This window comes from Gasterosteus aculeatus, chromosome 16 (assembly GCF_964276395.1).
Source record: "Gasterosteus aculeatus chromosome 16, fGasAcu3.hap1.1, whole genome shotgun sequence".
NCBI lineage: Eukaryota > Metazoa > Chordata > Actinopteri > Perciformes > Gasterosteidae > Gasterosteus > Gasterosteus aculeatus.
This window is the reverse complement of record NC_135704.1, coordinates 77,130-99,516: the sequence shown is the minus strand read 5'-3', so window position 1 is coordinate 99,516 and position 22,387 is coordinate 77,130. Positions and strand designations below refer to the sequence as shown.

General features: G+C 50.8%; 1 long non-coding RNA gene across 1 annotated transcript; it reads left to right on the top strand.

The window, feature by feature from the left end:
• Positions 1-17,306: 17,306 nt before the first annotated feature.
• Positions 17,307-21,541, top strand: LOC144388878 (uncharacterized). Its single transcript, XR_013453138.1, has 5 exons — positions 17,307-19,375; positions 19,479-19,551; positions 20,942-21,031; positions 21,102-21,358; positions 21,449-21,541. It is a non-coding gene; the product is annotated as an uncharacterized LOC144388878 (long non-coding RNA).
• Positions 21,542-22,387: the final 846 nt, after the last annotated feature.

Here is a 22,387-nt window from a genome sequence, read left to right as displayed (position 1 = left end):
TTGTTTTTTCTCTCCAGCCGTCCACTTATGCCAGGGAGAGGTCCAGAGTGGCCTACGTTATTTCCCTTCTCGACGGGCGCGCAAGAGAGTGGGCGGTGGCCAACTGGGAGGTAGAGGCAGACTGCATGTCTGAGTTTTCCCTCTTCAAGGGAGAGATGATCAGAGTTTTCGACCGGTCTGCACACGGAGATGAAGCATCCCGCCTCCTATCGACGCTGCGCCAAGGAGGAAGATCTGTTACGGACTTCTCTATTGAATTCCGCACCCTGGCCACCACTAGTGGTTGGAACGAGACGGCCCTCGTCGCCCGTTTCCTCGAGGGTCTTAACCCTGAGCTCAAGGATGAGATCCTTGCCCGTGAGGTCCCCGATGCCCTCGATGCCCTCGTCGATTTGGCTCTCCGCATAGAGAGGCGTTTCGAGACACGACGGAGGACCCGCAGGATGGACCTTCCGCCATTTCCGGCCTCTGCAGCAGCACCCCCTCCGCAACCATCTCCTGCTGATCCTGAGCCAATGCAGCTGGGGGGGCTCCGTATATCTCCACAAGAACGACAGCGCAGGATTATGAACCGCCTGTGCATGTACTGTGCTGCGGCTGGCCATTTTGCCTCAAAGTGCCCAGTAAAAGCCACCGCTCGTCAGTAGGCGGAGGGTTGCTGACGAGCGCTTCATTCGGGTCCTCTCCTTCTAAGTCCTGCACCTCTCTTCCAGTACATCTCCAGTGGCTGGGATCATCTGCCTCCTGCGCCGCATTGGTTGACTCAGGAGCAGAGGGGAACTTCATTGACGAGACTTGGGCTCCAGAACAGGGTATTCCCCTCGCAGACCTGCATGACCCCACCCCCCTGTTCGCTCTTGATGGTAGCTCCCTTCCCATGGTGCAGAGAAAGACCCTACCACTCACTCTCACTGTTTCAGGAAATCATAGAGAGACTATAGACTTCCTGATTTTCCGTTCCCCCTATACTCCGGTGGTATTAGGCCACCCATGGCTAGTCCTTCATAACCCCCAGATTAACTGGGCTAACGGCTCTGTAATCTCGTGGAAACTGTCGTGTCATGTTGATTGTCTGTCCTCTGCCGTGCCCCCTGTCTCTTCTGCTGCTGTTTTTCAGGAGGAGCCAGGTGATTTGTCAGGAGTACCGGAGGAGTATCATGATTTGCGGGAGGTGTTCAGTCGTTCCCGGGCCACTTCTCTCCCCCCTCACCGCCGGTATGACTGCAGTATAGACCTTCTCCCGGGCACAACGCCCCCGCGGGGTAGACTATACTCCTTATCCGCTCCCGAACGCGAGGCGCTCGAGAGGTACCTGTCCGACTCACTCAACGCCGGCACCATCGCTCCCTCCGCGTCCCCCGCAGGGGCCGGTTTCTTCTTCGTTAGGAAGAAAGACGGTTCGTTGCGTCCTTGCATAGACTATCGGGGCTTAAATGACATCACGGTCAAGAACCGTTACCCCTTACCACTGATGTCATCAGCTTTCGAGGTGTTGCAGGGAGCTAGATTTTTCACCAAGCTTGATTTACGCAACGCCTACCACCTTGTGCGTATAAGGGAGGGGGACGAGTGGAAGACTGCGTTTAACACTCCCCTCGGACATTTCGAATACCGGGTTCTCCCGTTCGGCTTAGTAAACGCTCCCGCGGTTTTTCAAGCCTTAATCAATGACGTCCTACGGGATATGCTTAACATCTTCGTCTTCGTCTACCTCGACGATATTTTGATCTTTTCACCATCGCTCCAGGTGCACGTCCAACAGGTTCGTCGTGTCCTCCAGCGCCTTCTAGAGAACAGACTCTATGTTAAAGCCGAGAAATGTTCTTTCCACGCCTCCTCCGTCACATTTCTGGGTTCTGTCATCTCTGCCGAGGGGATTAGTATGGACCCGGCCAAGGTTCAGGCGGTCACTGACTGGCCCGTACCAGACTCCCGTGTCGCGCTACAACGTTTTCTCGGGTTTGCGAACTTTTACCGTCGCTTTATAAGAGGTTTCAGCCAAGTCGCCGCCCCCCTTACCGCGCTAACCTCAGTCAAGTCCCGTTTCAGGTGGTCAGAGTCCGCGCAGAGGGCGTTTGATGTCCTTAGGGGCCTCTTTACTACCGCGCCCATCCTCCTCACTCCTGACTGCACTAAACAATTTATAGTTGAGGTCGACGCATCCGAGGTTGGTGTCGGGGCTATACTCTCCCAGCGCTCCGTTACTGATGGTCAGATACACCCCTGCGCGTTTTTTTCCCACCGCCTATCCCCCGCTGAGCGCAATTACGATGTCGGAAACCGCGAACTACTAGCCATTCGCCTGGCTTTAGGCGAATGGCGACAATGGCTGGAGGGAGCCCACGTACCGTTTATTGTATGGACGGACCACCGAAACTTGGAGTACATCCGGGAGGCCAAGAGACTCAACGCTCGCCAAGCCCGCTGGGCTCTATTCTTCACTCGTTTTAACTTCACCATCTCGTACCGCCCGGGGTCTAAGAACATCAAGCCGGACGCGCTATCCCGTCTCTTTGACTCCTCTCCCCCGAATACCCCGGAGGAGATTGTTCCCCCGGGTCGTGTGGTCGGCATGGTCGTCTGGGGGATTGAGAAGCTGGTTAAGCGTTCTCTTGCGCGAGCCGTAACCCCTCGGAACTGCCCTAAGGGACTCCTGTTTGTCCCCGCGTCAACGCGCCGGGCGGTCCTACTGTGGGGACACTCCTCTAAATTTGCTGCCCACCCCGGCGTTCGGGGCACCCTCGCGGTAATTCGTCAGCGCTTCTGGTGGCCCTCCGTGGAACAAGACACACGTCGGTTTATTACCTCCTGTGTCACGTGCGCGCAGACCAAGGCCGGCAATTCCCCCCCAGCCGGCCTGCTCCGTCCGTTACCCATCCCCACCCGCCCTTGGTCACATTTAGCTCTCGACTTCATCACCGGGCTTCCACCCTCGGCGGGCTACACCGTAATTCTAACTGTGGTCGATCGCTTCTCTAAGTCAGCCCATTTCGTTCCGCTCGCTAAACTCCCCTCCGCCAACGAGACCGCCCAGATCATGGTTGATAATGTTTTTAGGTTACACGGTCTGCCGACGGATATCGTTTCGGATAGGGGCCCCCAGTTCTCTTCCCAATTCTGGAAGGAGTTCTGCCGCCTTATTGGGGCATCCGCTAGTCTGTCGTCCGGGTTCCACCCCCAAACTAACGGCCAGGCTGAGCGAACCAATCAGATCGTCGCCCGCATCCTTCGCAGCCTCACCCATCAGAACCCCTCGTCATGGTCGCAACAACTATCCTGGGCCGAATACGCCCACAATTCCCTTCCCACCGCGAGTACCGGTCTCTCGCCCTTCCACTGCTGTTTTGGCTACCAACCTCCGCTGTTTACGTCCCAAGACTCGGATTCCAACGTCCCGTCCGCACAGTCCTTTATCAGCCGTTGCAAACGCACCTGGAGGAGAGTGCGATCGGCCCTTTGTCGAGCAGGTAGACGCATGTCAGTCGCGGCCAACAGACGCAGAATCAAGAGTCCGCGTTACACTTGTGGTCAGAGGGTTTGGTTATCCACCTCTAACTTACCTCTCCGGTCAGAGTCACGGAAATTATCGAACCGTTTCATAGGACCTTTCCGTATCACTAAGATCATTAACCCAGTCGCAGTGAAGCTCCGTCTCCCGCCTAAGTTTCGCCGTGTCCACCCTGTGTTTCATGTCTCCTGTATCAAACCCGCCATTCGCCCCCCCCCTCGTCCTGTTCGATCGCCTAGTCTTGTCGAAGACGCTCCTGCCTACAGGGTTCGCCGTATTCTCGATGTGCGCCCCCGGGGTCGCGGTCATCAATATCTCATCGACTGGGAGGGGTACGGCCCAGAGGAGAGAAGTTGGACCCCCTCCCGGGACATCCATCCCGCACTGATCGATGACTTCCGCCGGACCCGCCGACTATCCCAGGGAGCGCCTGGGGGCGCTCATTGAGAGGGGGGGTACTGTCATGACCCTGGCTTCCTCTTCCCTCCTTGTCCCCTGTCTCCCTCTTGTGGTACTCTCAGGCAAACACCCCCTGCCCTTGCTCTCTCTCTCCCCTCATTATCCCTCACAGCTGATTCCCCTCGTCCTCATCATTGTCTCACCTGAAACCTCTTCCACCTGATTTTGCCTGCTTCTTATTCCCTCCCTCTAGCCTTGTCTTGTTGTCGGATTATTCCATGAATGTAGGCACACGCGTCAGCACTCGTCTCGTCCTGTCTTGCCCTGCACCTTCACCGTCCGCGTATTTGTGACTGTGCCATTCCAGAGTGCCCGACCGGCGCGCTCCCCCGGCAGCTCATCTGCTTTCACCTCTCTGCTGGATCCGGCTGGTAGGGAGCACCCCGGGATCCCCGAACGCTGTCCTCACGGGAGTAATCCTTATGCCCCTAAGTTCCTGATTTCCCCTGTCTGCTTTTGTTATGTTTCCGGCCAACGCCAGAGGACTTTGAGTTTATTCATTATTGAGGACTGTTTTTCCTTTTGACCATTAAAAGACTCTTTACCGCATCTCGCTCCTGGTTTCCCATCATTCCATCGTAACAAACGTAAAGGCTTTCGCTTAGCTTACGCATAATGTACATATGTGGGTTCTGTCTATGATTACAGGGACTCCAGTGTGTTCCGCATCGTATGGCCTCACTGATGAGTGTATCACATTGGCAGGCGTAGGGTGTACATTGCATACAGTGTATCACGAGGAATGCATTCAGACGGGGTCTCGCATAACGTCGCTTTCCCGTACTCAAGCCAGTTTGCGAGGAAATCCCTTCCAGTAATACAGTTGAATAGGGTAAGTGCGAGAAGCACATCATTGAAATAGTGCCGTAGGTCTACAGCGTGTTGCCACAGATAATTTTCGATAATCATCACACGGTCATGGTTTGTGTAGTGGCTACTGTCGCAGACATGTGGTGCCAGAACCCAGTGGATCATATGCAGTGCATTGACCCCACAATTGGCTGTAAGGGCCAGGAACACCAGCGTTCGGGGCATGTATATCATGCGACACCAATTTGGCCCCAGAGATGTGACGTAATATACGACAGGTAGTCGTATCGTCCCCCGGGTCAAGGTCTCTACATGAGGTACGAGATGAGGGTTTGAACGGCTGCAGCAGGACAATACGTCCAGTATTCTTTTTTGTGTGACGTGTAGGTGTTCCTGGTTTCCAATGGGGCTCAGCGATTCCAGGAATCGTATTATATTCTCAACAGTGAACCTTTTCACTGACGTCGCAACTGTTGGACTGATGTACTCTTTTCGAAGACATTGCTCCAGAAATATTGCCCATGTTTCACTTTCTCCAGAGGACATTACATGGAATCCAGCACATGCTTGTATGGCAGTCAACATGAGCATACGACGCACACATATCAGTTTACTGGCATGTACATGTACAGCGTTATTACGTCGCTGTTCGATGTCTACCAGAGGATAACCTATGCCTTTACGGGTAACATCTACAGAGTAGACCACCTCTCCACGGTAGACATTGTGGTATTCAGTCCCTTGGTCAATTGATTTGTGAATCAGTGACTCTAATATATGTTCTCCGGTGTTGCCATTGTTTGAATACCGTAGATATTGACATATATCAAATGGTATGTACAATGGGAATGATTGAAGAGTCCAGGACACTGCTGCACGAGTCGATCGTCTCATGGCGACCTCGACAACAAATGGATAAGACATGCTGGAAATGAATCAATAAGTCGCTGTCCTGCACAGATATAGTACCCTGCACTGTGCTACGTGGCCATGCATTACTATGGGGGGCTACGTGGCCAGGGGGACTACGTGGCCATGCATTACTGTGGGGGGGGACTACGTGGCCATGCATTACTATGGAGGGGACTACGTGGCCAGGGGGACTACGTGGCCATGCATTACTGTGGGGGGGGACTACGTGGCCATGCATTACTATGGAGGGGACTACGTGGCCATGCATTACTATGGAGGGGACTACGTGGCCATGCATTACTATGGAGGGGGGCTACGTGGCCATGCATTACTATGGAGGAGGACTACGTGGCCAGGGGGACTACGTGGCCATGCATTACTATGGGGGAGGACTACGTGGACATGCAAAATGAATGGTCGGTACTACGTGGCCGTGCAAACGAATGGACGGTACTACGTGGCCATGCAAAATGAATGGTCGGTACTACGTGGACATGCAAAATGAATGGTCGGTACTACGTGGCCATGCAAACGAATGGACGGTACTACGTGGCCATGCAAAATGAATGGTCGGTACTACGTGGCCGTGCAAACGAATGGTCGGTACTACGTGGCCATGCAAACGAATGGTCGGAATGGGTGGGGCTTCAAGAGGGCGTTCCCACTACTTAAATGTATTGTATCTGATCTTTATTTGTGAGCGTTGATCATTGCATACATTACTCTCCTTAACGATGATCCTGACCAAACAATAGATTGCTGTGAACAGCCATTATCACCCGGCTTTGCCCATAGAAGTCTCGAAGATCTCTCCAGACCTTACTGTCCCGCCGTGTAGATGTACCTACCCCTGTCGCAAATGGAAGTCGGCCGGTTGTGGGTAAATAAAGGTTTCTGTTCATTTTAACTAATGGGAATTCGAGCGCGCAGGGCCGATCATAACTGTAATAAGTATTCTTGTCTATGTCTTCTGGGTAACAGGGCAAAGATGATGTAAGCGCGGCGCTGGAAGCGACTCTACCTCACAGTCAAGAGGGATCCCGGGACACCAACGGCGAGCCCGATGGTGTAGATATATGGTCCGGTTCCCCCATAAGAGTAGGCTCCCCTCTGCCCAGCAGGGAAACCTCTTGGGTACCCATAGGCTCCATCATGCATGAGGATGAAGAACTATTCCAGGAGACGCACGCAGGCGAGGCCGAGCTCAGCGAACTCGCCAATGCACTCAAATATCTGGGAACAACCGAGATGGTACAGTCGTCGATGTGCATTAGTCAGACGCCCGCAACATCCACCAGAAGTAGCAAGCCATCACGGCCGCAAACAAGCGCAGACGACCCGACAGAGCTCGGTGCAGTGATTTGCCCTATCAGTTCATCTTACACCTGTGCGGAACCCCTACCTCCTTTAGGGAAAGAACAGGACCTACTCGTAATCCCAGTTCCCATCGAAGAACCCCTAGCAGAACCTACCAGAGGCGTTACAGCCCCTAACAAGACCAAGCGTAAAAAAAAGAAAGGCCATGCTCCCCCAGAGCCCGAGTCAACTCCGGGGCCTGCTTTCCCTGCATTAGCTCCGATAGACACCAGTAATAACGACATCGGTAACAACCCCCCACATAAACCACCATTAGCTTCATGGAATGAACAAGTCATCCAAACCATCGGAGGCGACTCAACGATTAGGCAGAGACTACGATTGTATGTCCAGACACCCCAAGGCAATCTATGGGAGCTGGTGCTCGGACTCACCGTAGTCAAAACTCTCCTGACGGCAACCCACGTACGATGGGGTGAACAATCCATCCCGCAACCCAGCACATGCGGTCTTATGAGGCTACTGTCCGGGTCTGTCATCCTAGCTGAACGTCCTGGGGGGATGGATCCAGGAGGATCTTACCGCGATACCCCCAGACGGACCCGCTGCAGTGTGACTCACTGGAGCACCATGGACAGTGAAGGACTTGGGCGCCAATTCCTGATTCTCCATAGTGCCGGCATGAAACCGTTTGTGGTCTGGCTGGACTGCGCCAGATGGAAGACACATCGCAAGTTGACGGGGGAAATGCACGAAGACATGGTCCCTGCCACATGGCCTAGGGAGCCCTGAAATGCCCTTATCTGGACCATGCTCGGTGCGACCTGCACTTCCTAGGGTGGTTGTCCTAGGGATAAATAAGGGCGGATGTCCATTGCCCGGGGACCCGGCGATACGACGGCTTCCCGCCTACAGACGTGCCTATGGCCTACATAGACGTTTGGTAAACCCAGAAACATACCTCTGAACTGGCTTTGGCCAGACAGAATGCGCAAAGACTAAATTACAATGTATCGAATAGCTATTCCTTGTTTTACCTCCTACTGAATCCTCAGTGAAGAACCCCAGGAACCGTTGGTTGTAACTAAAGTGTACTTGTTATAAGATGACGACTTAACGATGTATGCGTTGTTGTACAAACTAACAACCTGTGTAATTTCCTCCAGCTCATTGTTTTAACTGTTCTCTATAATAAAGAAATCTTAAAAGACACTTATGGTAGTAGTCTCCGTATATATAACTTGTACATCCAATCGACAATGATAAGTGGCCGCAGCAGATCGACCTCAATGGATGGCTCAGTGTGCTTTTGGCAGAATGGAGGAGGGGGGGCAAACGAACTCGCATCCTATCAATTCACATAGTCTATAAGGACCCTGGAAGTGGGGGGTCCTGAAGACTAAAGGAAACCAAATAACTCCATATGAAACTGATGAGGCGCAGCAACGAGTTATAGTTGTACTATACATCAGATGAAGGAGAAAGGTTTATCCTCTGAGTAGCGGAGTGTTCTTGAGTAGATAGGGCCTCCTGCATCACATTGAATAAACTGTGGCGTCTTTGCCAGTCAAGGGGGGACCGTTTGCGAATCACCATTGATGCGCAGTAGCACCCAGCATAATAGCAGAGTAATCAATCCTCCCTTGGAAAAAAGGAGGGGATACTACACGGGGAAGAACCGAGAAACTATACCCATGGGGACAGGTCAATTCTAGATCCTCCCTTAAGGAATACGAGGGCTTCACAAGGACGCTCATTTGTACAAACACCGAGTGTTCTCTCTGGCAGGGTGAGGGGGAGGCGACGGCGGGGCCCGATATGTCCTCCCAGTAGACTGGGAAACAGAGGAGGCGTGACCCATACCTTTGCATATAATGCACCGCGTCTACCTAGTGGCCAGTCATACTGCGCTAGGCTGCAATGAACACTGCGATGCCGTCACTGGACTGTATTAACTACAACAAGCCACGCGCCATGTGGACCACGTATGGCACAGACCCCGTGTTGGCACGGAATGAATGGCACCGTAGACATAAATTGAAAGACGGACTGCTGGATCTGTACACTGCCCGTTATTCGCTATGTCCCCATACCCGCAATGGCCGCGGCACCAGCGCTGACACCGTGGTGTGTCGCTTCTGGGTTCCTGCGCTTGGGAAACACGGCAGAGTGCGCAAACAGAGAGTGTCTATCAACGCTTCGGTCTGGGACGCCGCCTACTGCATGGGTATTTTTGAGTCCGCACTGAACACACTCTGCCATAATATGGCAGGGTCGTACGAGACGCTCACTGACCTGGACAACCGCATGGTACCAAAGGTGCAAAACAGGAGTACAAAAGGATTCTATTCGTTGCACGACGCCCTCCACAAGGTGCCGCAAAATGCGGTCCTGCATCTGTATTTCAAGCCCGCTGTGCAAAAAGGGATTACATACACGCGCTAGACTGTGGAACAGTTGTGTTTATTGGTCTGTTTTGTTGCGAGATTTCCAATAAAATACATATTATGTCGCACGTATTGGTGTCAGGTGCCTATGTACAATTTGCAGGTGAAGCAGCCCTGTCAACAGTCAGCCATACGTCACTGTCGTCTGATGTCCATAGGGCTGTGCCCGGAGACGTATCCGCCGGACCAGGGTACATTGTTTCCAGATCACTTTGGTTGGCGGGGTATGGGGATATGTCTCTTCTGGGGTAGGGAGAATCCCAATGTCGGCGGGGTGGCGTACGATGTCTGTCGTACGTATGCCTCCACAGCTACAATCGGTCTCAGTGACCCCGGGACCTATTGGGCAGTATCAATATTAGTATCACGTAGCACCCACGAATGGTCACACAGTACCATGTAGGGGTCATGTTAAAATCATTGCGCGTACATACCTTATATTTCGCCTTGAGCTGTATCGCGTCAACCACGGCGCTAACAGGAACGGCAGCAACCTCTACGTGAACTCGGGCGGCAAGAGTACCTATAGCCAGCACAACTAGCTGCTTCGTGTGGATGCCTGTGTATTAGTCCCGTCCATTGAAATGGATGGCCACGTAGTACACATGGGATATATATATGGCCACGTAGTCCCGTCCATTGAAATGAATGGCCACGTAGTCCCGTCCATTGAAATGAATGGCCACGTAGTCCCGTCCATTGAAATGAATGGCCACGTAGTACACATGAGATATATATATGGCCACGTAACCCCCTTCAGTCGAATGAATGGCCACGTAGCACATATTCAAGTAGGCAAGGCATGTGTATATAATACAATATCCAGTTCAGTTCTCCTCCAGTGTAGTCTGACACGAGGAGGTAACAGGGTCCCATCGTCCAATGATCATCAATGTACTGTGGTCAGTACCATTCATTTATTCATTGGCAGTCATGTACTATGTAATCGAACATTTAAGATATTGTCGTATTCATTCCATGGTATTATCGTATCCATTTCATATTGTCATGATAATATAATAAAAGTGTCATTGTCTAGGTCGACATGTGTAATGGAAATTTGATTACATCACACGTACCACTAATCCCTTATGTGTAATTATAGGATTATGGTGACAGTATATAAACACAATGTCCATCCCGGTTAAATGATCCACAGATACCGATGACAGTAGACGTGTAAAGATGAACACCGCCCCAAATAATACCCTGAGGGACAACCTGTTCATGAGGCGCGTCGCCGACCAACAACAGACACTGGATCAGTACGGCCATCAAAGTGTCCGATATGATCGGCAATTCAAGCCGTCGTCTTCATACACAAAACATCGTACAACCGCGGCAAGGGGCTCGCGTGTATTGGAATTCGGAAGACTCAATAGACCCAGGTCCAGGCCGAGGCCTGATCCGGGGCCCAATTCGCCTCGACAGAGTCAAGCAAACAGGCTCGGTGTCCAGAGTAATGAGCGACCTAGATATAATCCGTATGATAACACGGTATGTAGTACTACATCCAAACATATGAGTATGATACTATAATATGTTATTGTTTAGGACCTTACCATTGTTTATTTCGTACACAGCGGCCCCATGACAAACATGGACGTCAACGGAGTCAGACAACGGCAGACGACTGGGGTAGAAGTGGACCCGCCGAAACCAGGGGACAATACACGAGTGTGCCGAGATCTGGATCATTGCGCAAAGATGAACTGAATCGTAACGGTGGCTATAGGCAACACAAAGGTCCACCGATGTACGGCCATCCCAACCCTATGAATAATGCCTACAAGATACCTAAAGCCAATCATGGTGACAGAGAACAGCGGACAACACATGACGCACATGTATTCCACTGTACCGGTAATCAGACTAATCAGTCAGACCCTTGCATGACCAGGGGCCCGCCTATTGGCGGGGGCACTAGCAGGAAACGTGAATGGAAGGAGCCAATGGCATCAACATCCACAGTGTTATCCTCGGAATCTGAGGAAGAAGGTGAGGACACGTCAGATAAGAGAGGTACTATTCCTGTGACTTCTACGGGCGCATGTGTTACTACAAGGGAGGCGGGGTCCGGGTCAGACTCTGAATCAAGTGAATCATCATCGTCATCATCATCATCATCATCCAGTTCATCCTCAGAGTCCTCAGGTTCAGAGGATGAAAGTGAAAAGGCCCCCGCGCTGACGGCTCCCGCGTCGACGGCCCCTGCAAAGAAGGCCCCCGCGCCGACGGCTCCCGCACCGAAGGCTCCCGCGCCAAAGGCTCCCGGGCCGAAGGCACCCGCGCCAAAGGCTCCCGCGCCAAAGGCTCCCGCGCCAAAAGCTCCCGCGCCAAAAGCTCCCGGGCCGAGGGCACCCGGGTCGAAGGCACCCGGGTCGAAGGCACCCGGGTCGAAGGCTCCTGCAAAGAAGGCCACTGCAAAAAGAGCAAATGTACCAAAGGTCCCCCCCCAAAAGGGCGCTGTACCAAAAAAGGTTGTTGTACCAAAGAGGCCTCGTCTCACGAGGGATGCACTCGGGGCCACTACGGCTGGTACATCCAGTGGCTGTAAAAAGGCAAATAATGCAGGAGCTAGCAACGATACACTCGGCGCCACTACGTCTGTTACATCCAGTAGCTGTAAAAATACACACGATGAAGGAGCTAGCAGAGAGTCACCGGAGCATATGATCGCGTTGGAGAAGAAAGTGGCAGTAGTTACATTGCGTAGGATGACACTACCGTCTGTCGCGCCGGCGTGTTCACCGTATAAAGACGACTGGACATCAATAGCTGCACCGGTTGCTGATGTTAGTGTACCACCTGATACCACAAACGCCCCGGCTACTGTAACCACTTTTCTCCGTGCGCCGCTAGATAGTGAAGTGTATGTCCCCAGCATAGACCTCACTTCAGATGGCGAAGATGATGATACCGCGGAAGGGGACACGGACCGATTAAATACGGCTATACCCCCGGCCCCGGAGAAAGACCCTGTACCCCTGGATACCATCGGCCAAGGCATCGGTGGTACTTGATGAGATTATCATGTACGTCCCGGAGGGATCCTAGGCCGCATCCATCAAAGTTCATGCGTGACAGTTGTATGGTAAGGGATCCACCAGCAACCTTAGCATTGCACCCGTCAATGTGGGAGAGGACAAAGCCTAGAATGCCACACGCGTATCGACTTCCCTGATCGAGGAGCCTTGGAACTAGATCAGGAAGACAGGCGGCAGCGCATATCCGTTGCATGGCAATCACCTCCAGACACAATTGCCCGAAAGGAAGTCTGTCCAACGCTGCGAGTCGAGCCTGCGTTAACGTCATTTCAGGTAACATCTGTGTCCAGGGGGGTATCCAGATGTCAAATATGAAGGCACATGCCAACTTCATGCTTTCCGCAAAGACCATATGGTTGATCTGGACCACAGTGCGATGGGGCCTCTCCCCATAGCCAAGGGACCGTGCCTTGTAATTACGCATACAGCAATCCCTGGCACTATCATAGTTGCGTGTGAACTGAAGCAGTTGGGGGTCCGCGAGGGCTGTTACTGACTGCACTACATTCTGTCTATACAGACATAAAGCACCAACAATGTCCATGCGCTCCTCTTTGATGAGGCCGCGTATACGTACATCAGTACAGGTACGGTTGCTTATCGGGCAATGCTCACTGTCTAGTAGCACACACCTGTCCTGCCAAGCGTCGCTGAGAAAGGTAGCCGTATTACTGTTCCATACGAAACCGCAGTTCTGTAGCACTGTGTGACGGGTTGTCACCAGGCCACCGTTTGTCTTTCTGATCACATCGCTTTCCAGCAAACTTGTGTCCAGTAACACTTTGAATGTCCCTGGAGTTACATCAGCCTCCTTTCCGTGTCCACGTAAGGCCCCCTTGTGAGCAACATGACCATCGTCGATGAATAGGGTTTTGGACGTACGGACTGTTGTACTGTACTTGAATGAATGAGGGGTGAATGACGTCAGTCTCTCAATACACCCTGGCACCAGTGATAGTAATTGCGTTATCAGGTTGTTGACATATGTCTTTCCCTCGCATGGTCCGGTTAGGTTCATGATCATAACCCTCTCTACTGTATCACGTGGCGCTGTGTTGGTTATAACGTAATTGAACACAGTCGATGCCTGGAACAGTCTAGTGGTATTGAACTGTTCAGTGAATAGGAATCGTATCAAGGCAGCATCGAAGCATTTGAGAGGGCACAATCCCGTCCCTGTGCTATCTGACGTGAGTGCTTTTGCAGCCGTTTCCAATCGGTCTGCAACAAAAGGAACATGACTTGCGAGGGCAAAGGATGACCCAGGGGATTCAACCTTTACGTAGTGTCCCAGCTCACAATAGTAGGGGGGGGCATCCGGATGTCCCCCCGATGTCATGTTGAGCATCATAGCAAACATGGTGTCTGCTATGATGCAAAAGTTGAGGCCTTTTTCACTCGATGCTTTTATAGCCTGTGCCACTGTTACGAGCTTTGCCAAATGGGGGAAGATGGTACCTAATAAGTTCTGTTGAATCAACATCCCCACACTCATAGGGTCATCTTTTAGAGTATTGTAATACCGATTAGCAGTTGCTGGGCACGAGAGGAAACAGGGATGCGAATCGCATGTAGTACACTTATGCTGGGATGTAGTCGGTGGTATTACAATGGTGTGTAGACTGCTCGTATGTAGGGCATAGTGTCTATGTAGACACAATTCCTCAAAGACGGCGGGCTCGTTATCCTTGATCATGTCACTCATTCTGTATCGGAACACAATTGCGTTCCCAGTATGCACAGGGAATGTGCCATCCTTGCGCCGCCCCCCAGCAATTCCGAACAACATACACATGAGCTGATCAACATACTCTCGATCGTGACACATCGAAGACACGTATGCTTTCATCGCGTGATGATCAGCAACGTGCTTGTACGAGAGGGTGTCAGCGACATGTGCGAAGAACTTATCATCTGCCCCACTGTTCACACGTATATTCACTGTATCTCTGAGCACAGACTCGACTGCGTGCACGGTCAGATTTGCAATAGATTGGGGTATTGTAGCATCCCTGTCGTATCTGGAAAACAGTGTTCCTTGCATGGCTTTCACGGCATCAAATGCCGTGAACTGTCCAACTATAGTGTCCTTGGAAATATCGATACTGTCGGATAGAGCCTTGTCGCAGTCAAATGGCCCTGAAACCATTACCCTGTTTAACAGAGCGAGTTTCTTACGCACCATTTGAAGCTTCATGAATGAACATTTCATTACATTCACAGTATCACTACATGAACTGAGTGAGGCCATCGCATTAGTCTTCTTTGGGTGTTTGCCTGGCATAGGGAGTATGGCCACGTAGTCCCGTCCATTGAAATGAATGGCCACGTAGTCCCGTCCATTGAAATGAATGGCCACGTAGTCCCGTCCATTGAAATGAATGGCCACGTAGTCCCGTCCATTGAAATGGATGGCCACGTAGTACACATGGGATATATATATGGCCACGTAGTCCCGTCCATTGAAATGAATGGCCACGTAGTCCCGTCCATTGAAATGAATGGCCACGTAGTCCCGTCCATTGAAATGGATGGCCACGTAGTACACATGGGATATATATATGGCCACGTAGTCCCGTCCATTGAAATGAATGGCCACGTAGTCCCGTCCATTGAAATGAATGGCCACGTAGTCCCGTCCATTGAAATGGATGGCCACGTAGTACACATGGGATATATATATGGCCACGTAGTCCCGTCCATTGAAATGAATGGCCACGTAGTCCCGTCCATTGAAATGAATGGCCACGTAGTCCCGTCCATTGAAATGGATGGCCACGTAGTACACATGGGATATATATATGGCCACGTAGTCCCGTCCATTGAAATGAATGGCCACGTAGTCCCGTCCATTGAAATGAATGGCCACGTAGTCCCGTCCATTGAAATGGATGGCCACGTAGTACACATGGGATATATATATGGCCACGTAGTCCCGTCCATTGAAATGAATGGCCACGTAGTCCCGTCCATTGAAATGAATGGCCACGTAGTCCCGTCCATTGAAATGGATGGCCACGTAGTACACATGGGATATATATATGGCCACGTAGTCCCGTCCATTGAAATGAATGGCCACGTAGTCCCGTCCATTGAAATGAATGGCCACGTAGTCCCGTCCATTGAAATGAATGGCCACGTAGTACACATGGGATATATATATGGCCACGTAGTCCCGTCCATTGAAATGAATGGCCACGTAGTCCCGTCCATTGAAATGAATGGCCACGTAGTCCCGTCCATTGAAATGAATGGCCACGTAGTCCCGTCCATTGAAATGGATGGCCACGTAGTACACATGGGATATATATATGGCCACGTAGTCCCGTCCATTGAAATGAATGGCCACGTAGTCCCGTCCATTGAAATGAATGGCCACGTAGTCCCGTCCATTGAAATGAATGGCCACGTAGTACACATGAGATATATATATGGCCACGTAACCCCCTTCAGTCGAATGAATGGCCACGTAGCACATATTCAAGTAGGCAAGGCATGTGTATATAATACAATATCCAGTTCAGTTCTCCTCCAGTGTAGTCTGACACGAGGAGGTAACAGGGTCCCATCGTCCAATGATCATCAATGTACTGTGGTCAGTACCATTCATTTATTCATTGGCAGTCATGTACTATGTAATCGAACATTTAAGATATTGTCGTATTCATTCCATGGTATTATCGTATCCATTTCATATTGTCATGATAATATAATAAAAGTGTCATTGTCTAGGTCGACATGTGTAATGGAAATTTGATTACATCACACGTACCACTAATCCCTTATGTGTAATTATAGGATTATGGTGACAGTATATAAACACAATGTCCATCCCGGTTAAATGATCCACAGATACCGATGACAGTAGACGTGTAAAGATGAACACCGCCCCAAATAATACCCTGAGGGACAACCTGTTCATGAGGCGCGTCGCCGACCAACAACAGACACTGGATCAGTACGGCCATCAAAGTGTCCGATATGATCGGCAATTCAAGCCGTCGTCTTCATACACAAAACATCGTACAACCGCGGCAAGGGGCTCGCGTGTATTGGAATTCGGAAGACTCAATAGACCCAGGTCCAGGCCGAGGCCTGATCCGGGGCCCAATTCGCCTCGACAGAGTCAAGCAAACAGGCTCGGTGTCCAGAGTAATGAGCGACCTAGATATAATCCGTATGATAACACGGTATGTAGTACTACATCCAAACATATGAGTATGATACTATAATATGTTATTGTTTAGGACCTTACCATTGTTTATTTCGTACACAGCGGCCCCATGACAAACATGGACGTCAACGGAGTCAGACAACGGCAGACGACTGGGGTAGAAGTGGACCCGCCGAAACCAGGGGACAATACACGAGTGTGCCGAGATCTGGATCATTGCGCAAAGATGAACTGAATCGTAACGGTGGCTATAGGCAACACAAAGGTCCACCGATGTACGGCCATCCCAACCCTATGAATAATGCCTACAAGATACCTAAAGCCAATCATGGTGACAGAGAACAGCGGACAACACATGACGCACATGTATTCCACTGTACCGGTAATCAGACTAATCAGTCAGACCCTTGCATGACCAGGGGCCCGCCTATTGGCGGGGGCACTAGCAGGAAACGTGAATGGAAGGAGCCAATGGCATCAACATCCACAGTGTTATCCTCGGAATCTGAGGAAGAAGGTGAGGACACGTCAGATAAGAGAGGTACTATTCCTGTGACTTCTACGGGCGCATGTGTTACTACAAGGGAGGCGGGGTCCGGGTCAGACTCTGAATCAAGTGAATCATCATCATCATCATCATCCAGTTCATCCTCAGAGTCCTCAGATTCAGAGGATGAAAGTGAAAAGGCCCCCGCGCTGACGGCTCCCGCGTCGACGGCCCCTGCAAAGAAGGCCCCCGCGCCGACGGCTCCCGCACCGAAGGCTCCCGCGCCAAAGGCTCCCGGGCCGAAGGCACCCGCGCCAAAGGCTCCCGCGCCAAAGGCTCCCGCGCCAAAAGCTCCCGCGCCAAAAGCTCCCGGGCCGAGGGCACCCGGGTCGAAGGCACCCGGGTCGAAGGCACCCGGGTCGAAGGCTCCTGCAAAGAAGGCCACTGCAAAAAGAGCAAATGTACCAAAGGTCCCCCCCCAAAAGGGCGCTGTACCAAAAAAGGTTGTTGTACCAAAGAGGCCTCGTCTCACGAGGGATGCACTCGGGGCCACTACGGCTGGTACATCCAGTGGCTGTAAAAAGGCAAATAATGCAGGAGCTAGCAACGATACACTCGGCGCCACTACGTCTGTTACATCCAGTAGCTGTAAAAATACACACGATGAAGGAGCTAGCAGAGAGTCACCGGAGCATATGATCGCGTTGGAGAAGAAAGTGGCAGTAGTTACATTGCGTAGGATGACACTACCGTCTGTCGCGCCGGCGTGTTCACCGTATAAAGACGACTGGACATCAATAGCTGCACCGGTTGCTGATGTTAGTGTACCACCTGATACCACAAACGCCCCGGCTACTGTAACCACTTTTCTCCGTGCGCCGCTAGATAGTGAAGTGTATGTCCCCAGCATAGACCTCACTTCAGATGGCGAAGATGATGATACCGCGGAAGGGGACACGGACCGATTAAATACGGCTATACCCCCGGCCCCGGAGAAAGACCCTGTACCCCTGGATACCATCGGCCAAGGCATCGGTGGTGGGTGGCAGATCGACGGGACGTGCGTAATTGGAGACGACCAAGATAGGACGAACAGTGCTATAGAATCCATCCTGGGGACTGAAGACCCAGATGCCATATCAGCTGTAAGGTCCGTATACCAAAACAATGATACCTACCTCGACGTAGATTCATTTGTGCGGGACCCTCTTGAGCAGCATTGCGATGAAGTTGAACAGAGCATAATATGTCTCAGCAGCATGTGTGATGATATCAGCGTGTCGGAACCAGGACATGTGGGACCCATCATTCCCAGCCCTAACCCCCCTCCGGTACCAAACCCTAACCCCCCTCCGGTACCCAAACCTTCGGTACAGGTACCGTATCATCCCACTGACGTGCCACCAACGTATGGACAGCATACATCGGCGGTACAATATATCCACATGTCACCAGTGGGACGTGATCAATCACAACATGGCCAGCATATGCCATCGATGGGATGTGAGACACAACAGGAACGTATGTCGTCACCACTGCAGTATGTTCACTTGTCGCCAACGCAGTACAACCCCACATTGCCACGACATGAACCACAGCAGTCATCGACGCCGGGATATGTACATCGGTATGACCCACATCAGTCAACGGCGCCAGAATATGCACACCATCAATGTGACCCCCATCCAGGTCCACCGACTGCTACACCGCCCCCATCCATCGCCATGCCGCCACCTCTACTACCACCAACCAGGCCTTGTGTACATGCAACTGATCAATCGCCATCGTCCACCTCAGATCACCCACCCCAAAAGTACCCCGGGCAACAGTATGCGATGACGACTGGTCAAACAGTGGCATGGAATACAACCTTACTGCTGCAGATATTGCAGGAAAGTAGTCAATGCAGTGGCTGTAGGATTGAATTCAACACCCAAGTGAAAGTGATAGAGAACAAGTTGATGTCCAACTGTCCGATACAACTCCCCTGTTGCAACCAAGCCTCGTGTTTCTTCTGCGTACACGACACCGGTATGAAGAACAGCTGTGCAATACACAAAATGACATCAACGAGGTCTGTGGTCAACTGGACTATTGATAAGATAATGTGGGATTGTAGCAGCAGCTTCCAGAATCTCAGGACTGCCGCACGAGACATCATGGACCCCTATGACAGCGTAATGTGGCCCACTGTAGCCGCCGTTACGACTTGGGGTAGGTCCACGTCAAGTATTGTTATCTGACATGCGTGTATATACCTCTCCTTGTGACCAGTGAATGGACGACTAATGAATAATTGAACTTTTCGTGTCCACAGACCACATGATGTCGATTAAGGATCTCCATCGAAGCAACTTCGAAGGGGCGCATACAAGGGATGAGGCTGTGGCGTATGTATCCCTGGTCTACAATCCTACCTTCACAGGTCACATTGTCTCGGCCAGCACAACTAGGGTATCAACATATGAGACCCATCTACTTACATGTGATCAAATGTGGGCTATGCACTGGTGCTGCTTCCTGTTCCATGATTCCACCATACTCGTAATATGGTTTGTAAACAAGAACACAAATACCAGAATGCATGTCGGTGATATGCCGGTCGATGTAGTTTCACGGTTCTCAGTGTACATGTATGCATTAGCTGCGCGTCTGAAGGTAATGTATGGGTGCATTGACTGCCCATTCCATGTAGCGACTGCATGTTCTACACTCCGGGGGGACCTATGGTATCATGTGTCCGCCATATGCAAAAAACTCGCCCTGCCTTTAGATGAAGAGGGACTGGCATCTACCGTGGCCATGCCCTGTGACGTAGAGGCATCTATGCGGGTGGGGGTGGATGTGGGGAAACGGGTACCTGAGAGGGCACGTGATGCCACACTCAACATGTCTGCAGAGTATGCGTTGTACGAATCGCAGCACAATTACATTGTCACGACGAATGTCGATGTGTACATGTAGTACGTATTATGAATGGACGTACATCTCATAGTACGATGAAGTGTAAGTGGTATGCGCAATACCATTTAGATTAAGCCCACTGACAGGGAAGCGATGTACTATTAATCACATGGTCATTGAATAGGGAAATGAAGTATTATGTACCACGGCAAACAGGGTAGTCCGGTTCTATACGTTACATTTTATACGTTACATTTTATACGTTACATTTTTATACGTTGCATTTTTATACGTTGCATTTCATACTAACATCTTTTATACTGATTTATGTGCATTCCAAAAAATATGATATTTGTACTATCCCTCGAACAATATGGCATTTGTATCTTTTTTTTACCGGTATTAAGGTTACAGATCTGTTGAATCCCATATGGCATCTTGTTGTTATCATTGTTATCGATATGCATCCTACAATGTATTTGCTATTACATGGCTTCCGTTAACTGTATGTATGCAAGTCAATGATACAACTGCACATCCCCTGTATTCACTGTCATTAGGTATATGCCGCGAGTATGATCTGCCGTAACTCATTGTCTAATAAAATACATTGCAAGCAGAGGACATACAGTGGAGGGTTTCTGTTATCCTTGCCCCGACCTACCCCTAGAAAGACACTCATTTCCTACACTGTGCCCCCCCCCTTTCTCTATCTCTCTTTCTCTCTCTCTCTCTCTCTCTCTGGGGTTACTATACATATAGATGGCAAGGGTCCTACACACACGTGTGTAGAAATGGCTAACTTCTTTGGTGCGAGGTTCACCCCAGAGGTCGATACTGCAAAGTTGCTCAGAGGCCTTTACTACTCGGTTACAGGGCCGGCATCTCCCCTCCATGACGTCAGATCAGCAACCCTAGCCAAGGTGGTGAATAACCTCCTGGATACAAGGCGAAATGAGTTTGAAGGTAATACATGATCGTGTACAGTATTGGTAGCTGTGATATTACAAGACTAACTACTATATCATTTATGTAGAAATGATCCATCAACTATCGCTGGAGACTGACACTACCGAAGCTGCGTGGAGCAAGATTGCCATGATATGCACGTCGGTATTCTCGGATGGGGTCGTTAGCTGGGGTTGAATCGCAGCCATCATTGCGTTTGGAGCTGCCATCTGCCATATGTATATATCTCGAGGATGTACCAGCAAAGTCAACCGGATCATTGAGGGAATCGCCAAATACATCACTGTGGAACACCGAGAGTGGTTCATTGCGAACAACAGATGGGTACGTGAATGTTTGCCGCATGGAAATGTAACCTTGTCATATACGGTGCATATGAGTACATAGATGAACACTCTCCTACTTTGTGTACAGGATGGATTCGTCGTCGCCTTTGGTGATACTCCCCAAATACATGTACCTAACGATACCATGATCGTTGTTGCGGCTGTTGTGGGCATAGCTGGGTGTTACGCCCGTACAGCACCCCGTGAGGGGAGGGGAACATACACCGCGCTGCTGAGAACCCCAGACGGCCAGAGACCGGGTGTGGGCGCAAGTAATCACACCAACACCGATGGGTTTGGTTTAAACAGGCTAGCACGTGCCAGTTTATTAATAATGATAATAATAATAAACAATAGAGGGAAAATGGGAGGACGGCTGAGCTGATCCAAAACAAAGAAATTAGCAAAACCCCCACCCCTTACCTGTCCCAACGTCCTACACAAAACACTTATTTACTCTGGCGCTCGAGCAAGGCGCCCTAACCAAAAATACAAGGGGTGGATCGCTCAGATCTAACCTGGTGTGTATAACAGGAGATATCCCTACGGGTGATGTATGCCCAGGGCGTCTTTCCTAACACTCCCAAGTGCTTTCCGTTCTCCCTGGGAAGGACACACGAAATACAAATGATTAATACTTTCAATACTCCAAAACACTCCACCATGTACAACCAATTTCACAAGAGCACCCCCAAACACAACCTTACACCCTGCCTGAGAGATCTGGACTGAACAACCAGAAACACATAAATACAGCTGATGGGACGATGCGATTGGAGGATGGGAAAACAGGAACCAGCTGTAGGAGATCACGGGAGGGCGGATGAGTAATGAAGACAATTAGCTCCACCTGAGGAGGGTTATCACACACACAGAACACAGACAAGACCGGGGGTCGTAACACTGGGCTCGGCATTGGACTGCAAGTACTGCGTGGATATGCGTGGTAACTGTTGCCAACTATAATAAATGATATCTTACCATACATCATGTCTACGTCTGTTACTTAATGTTTATCTTACACGCT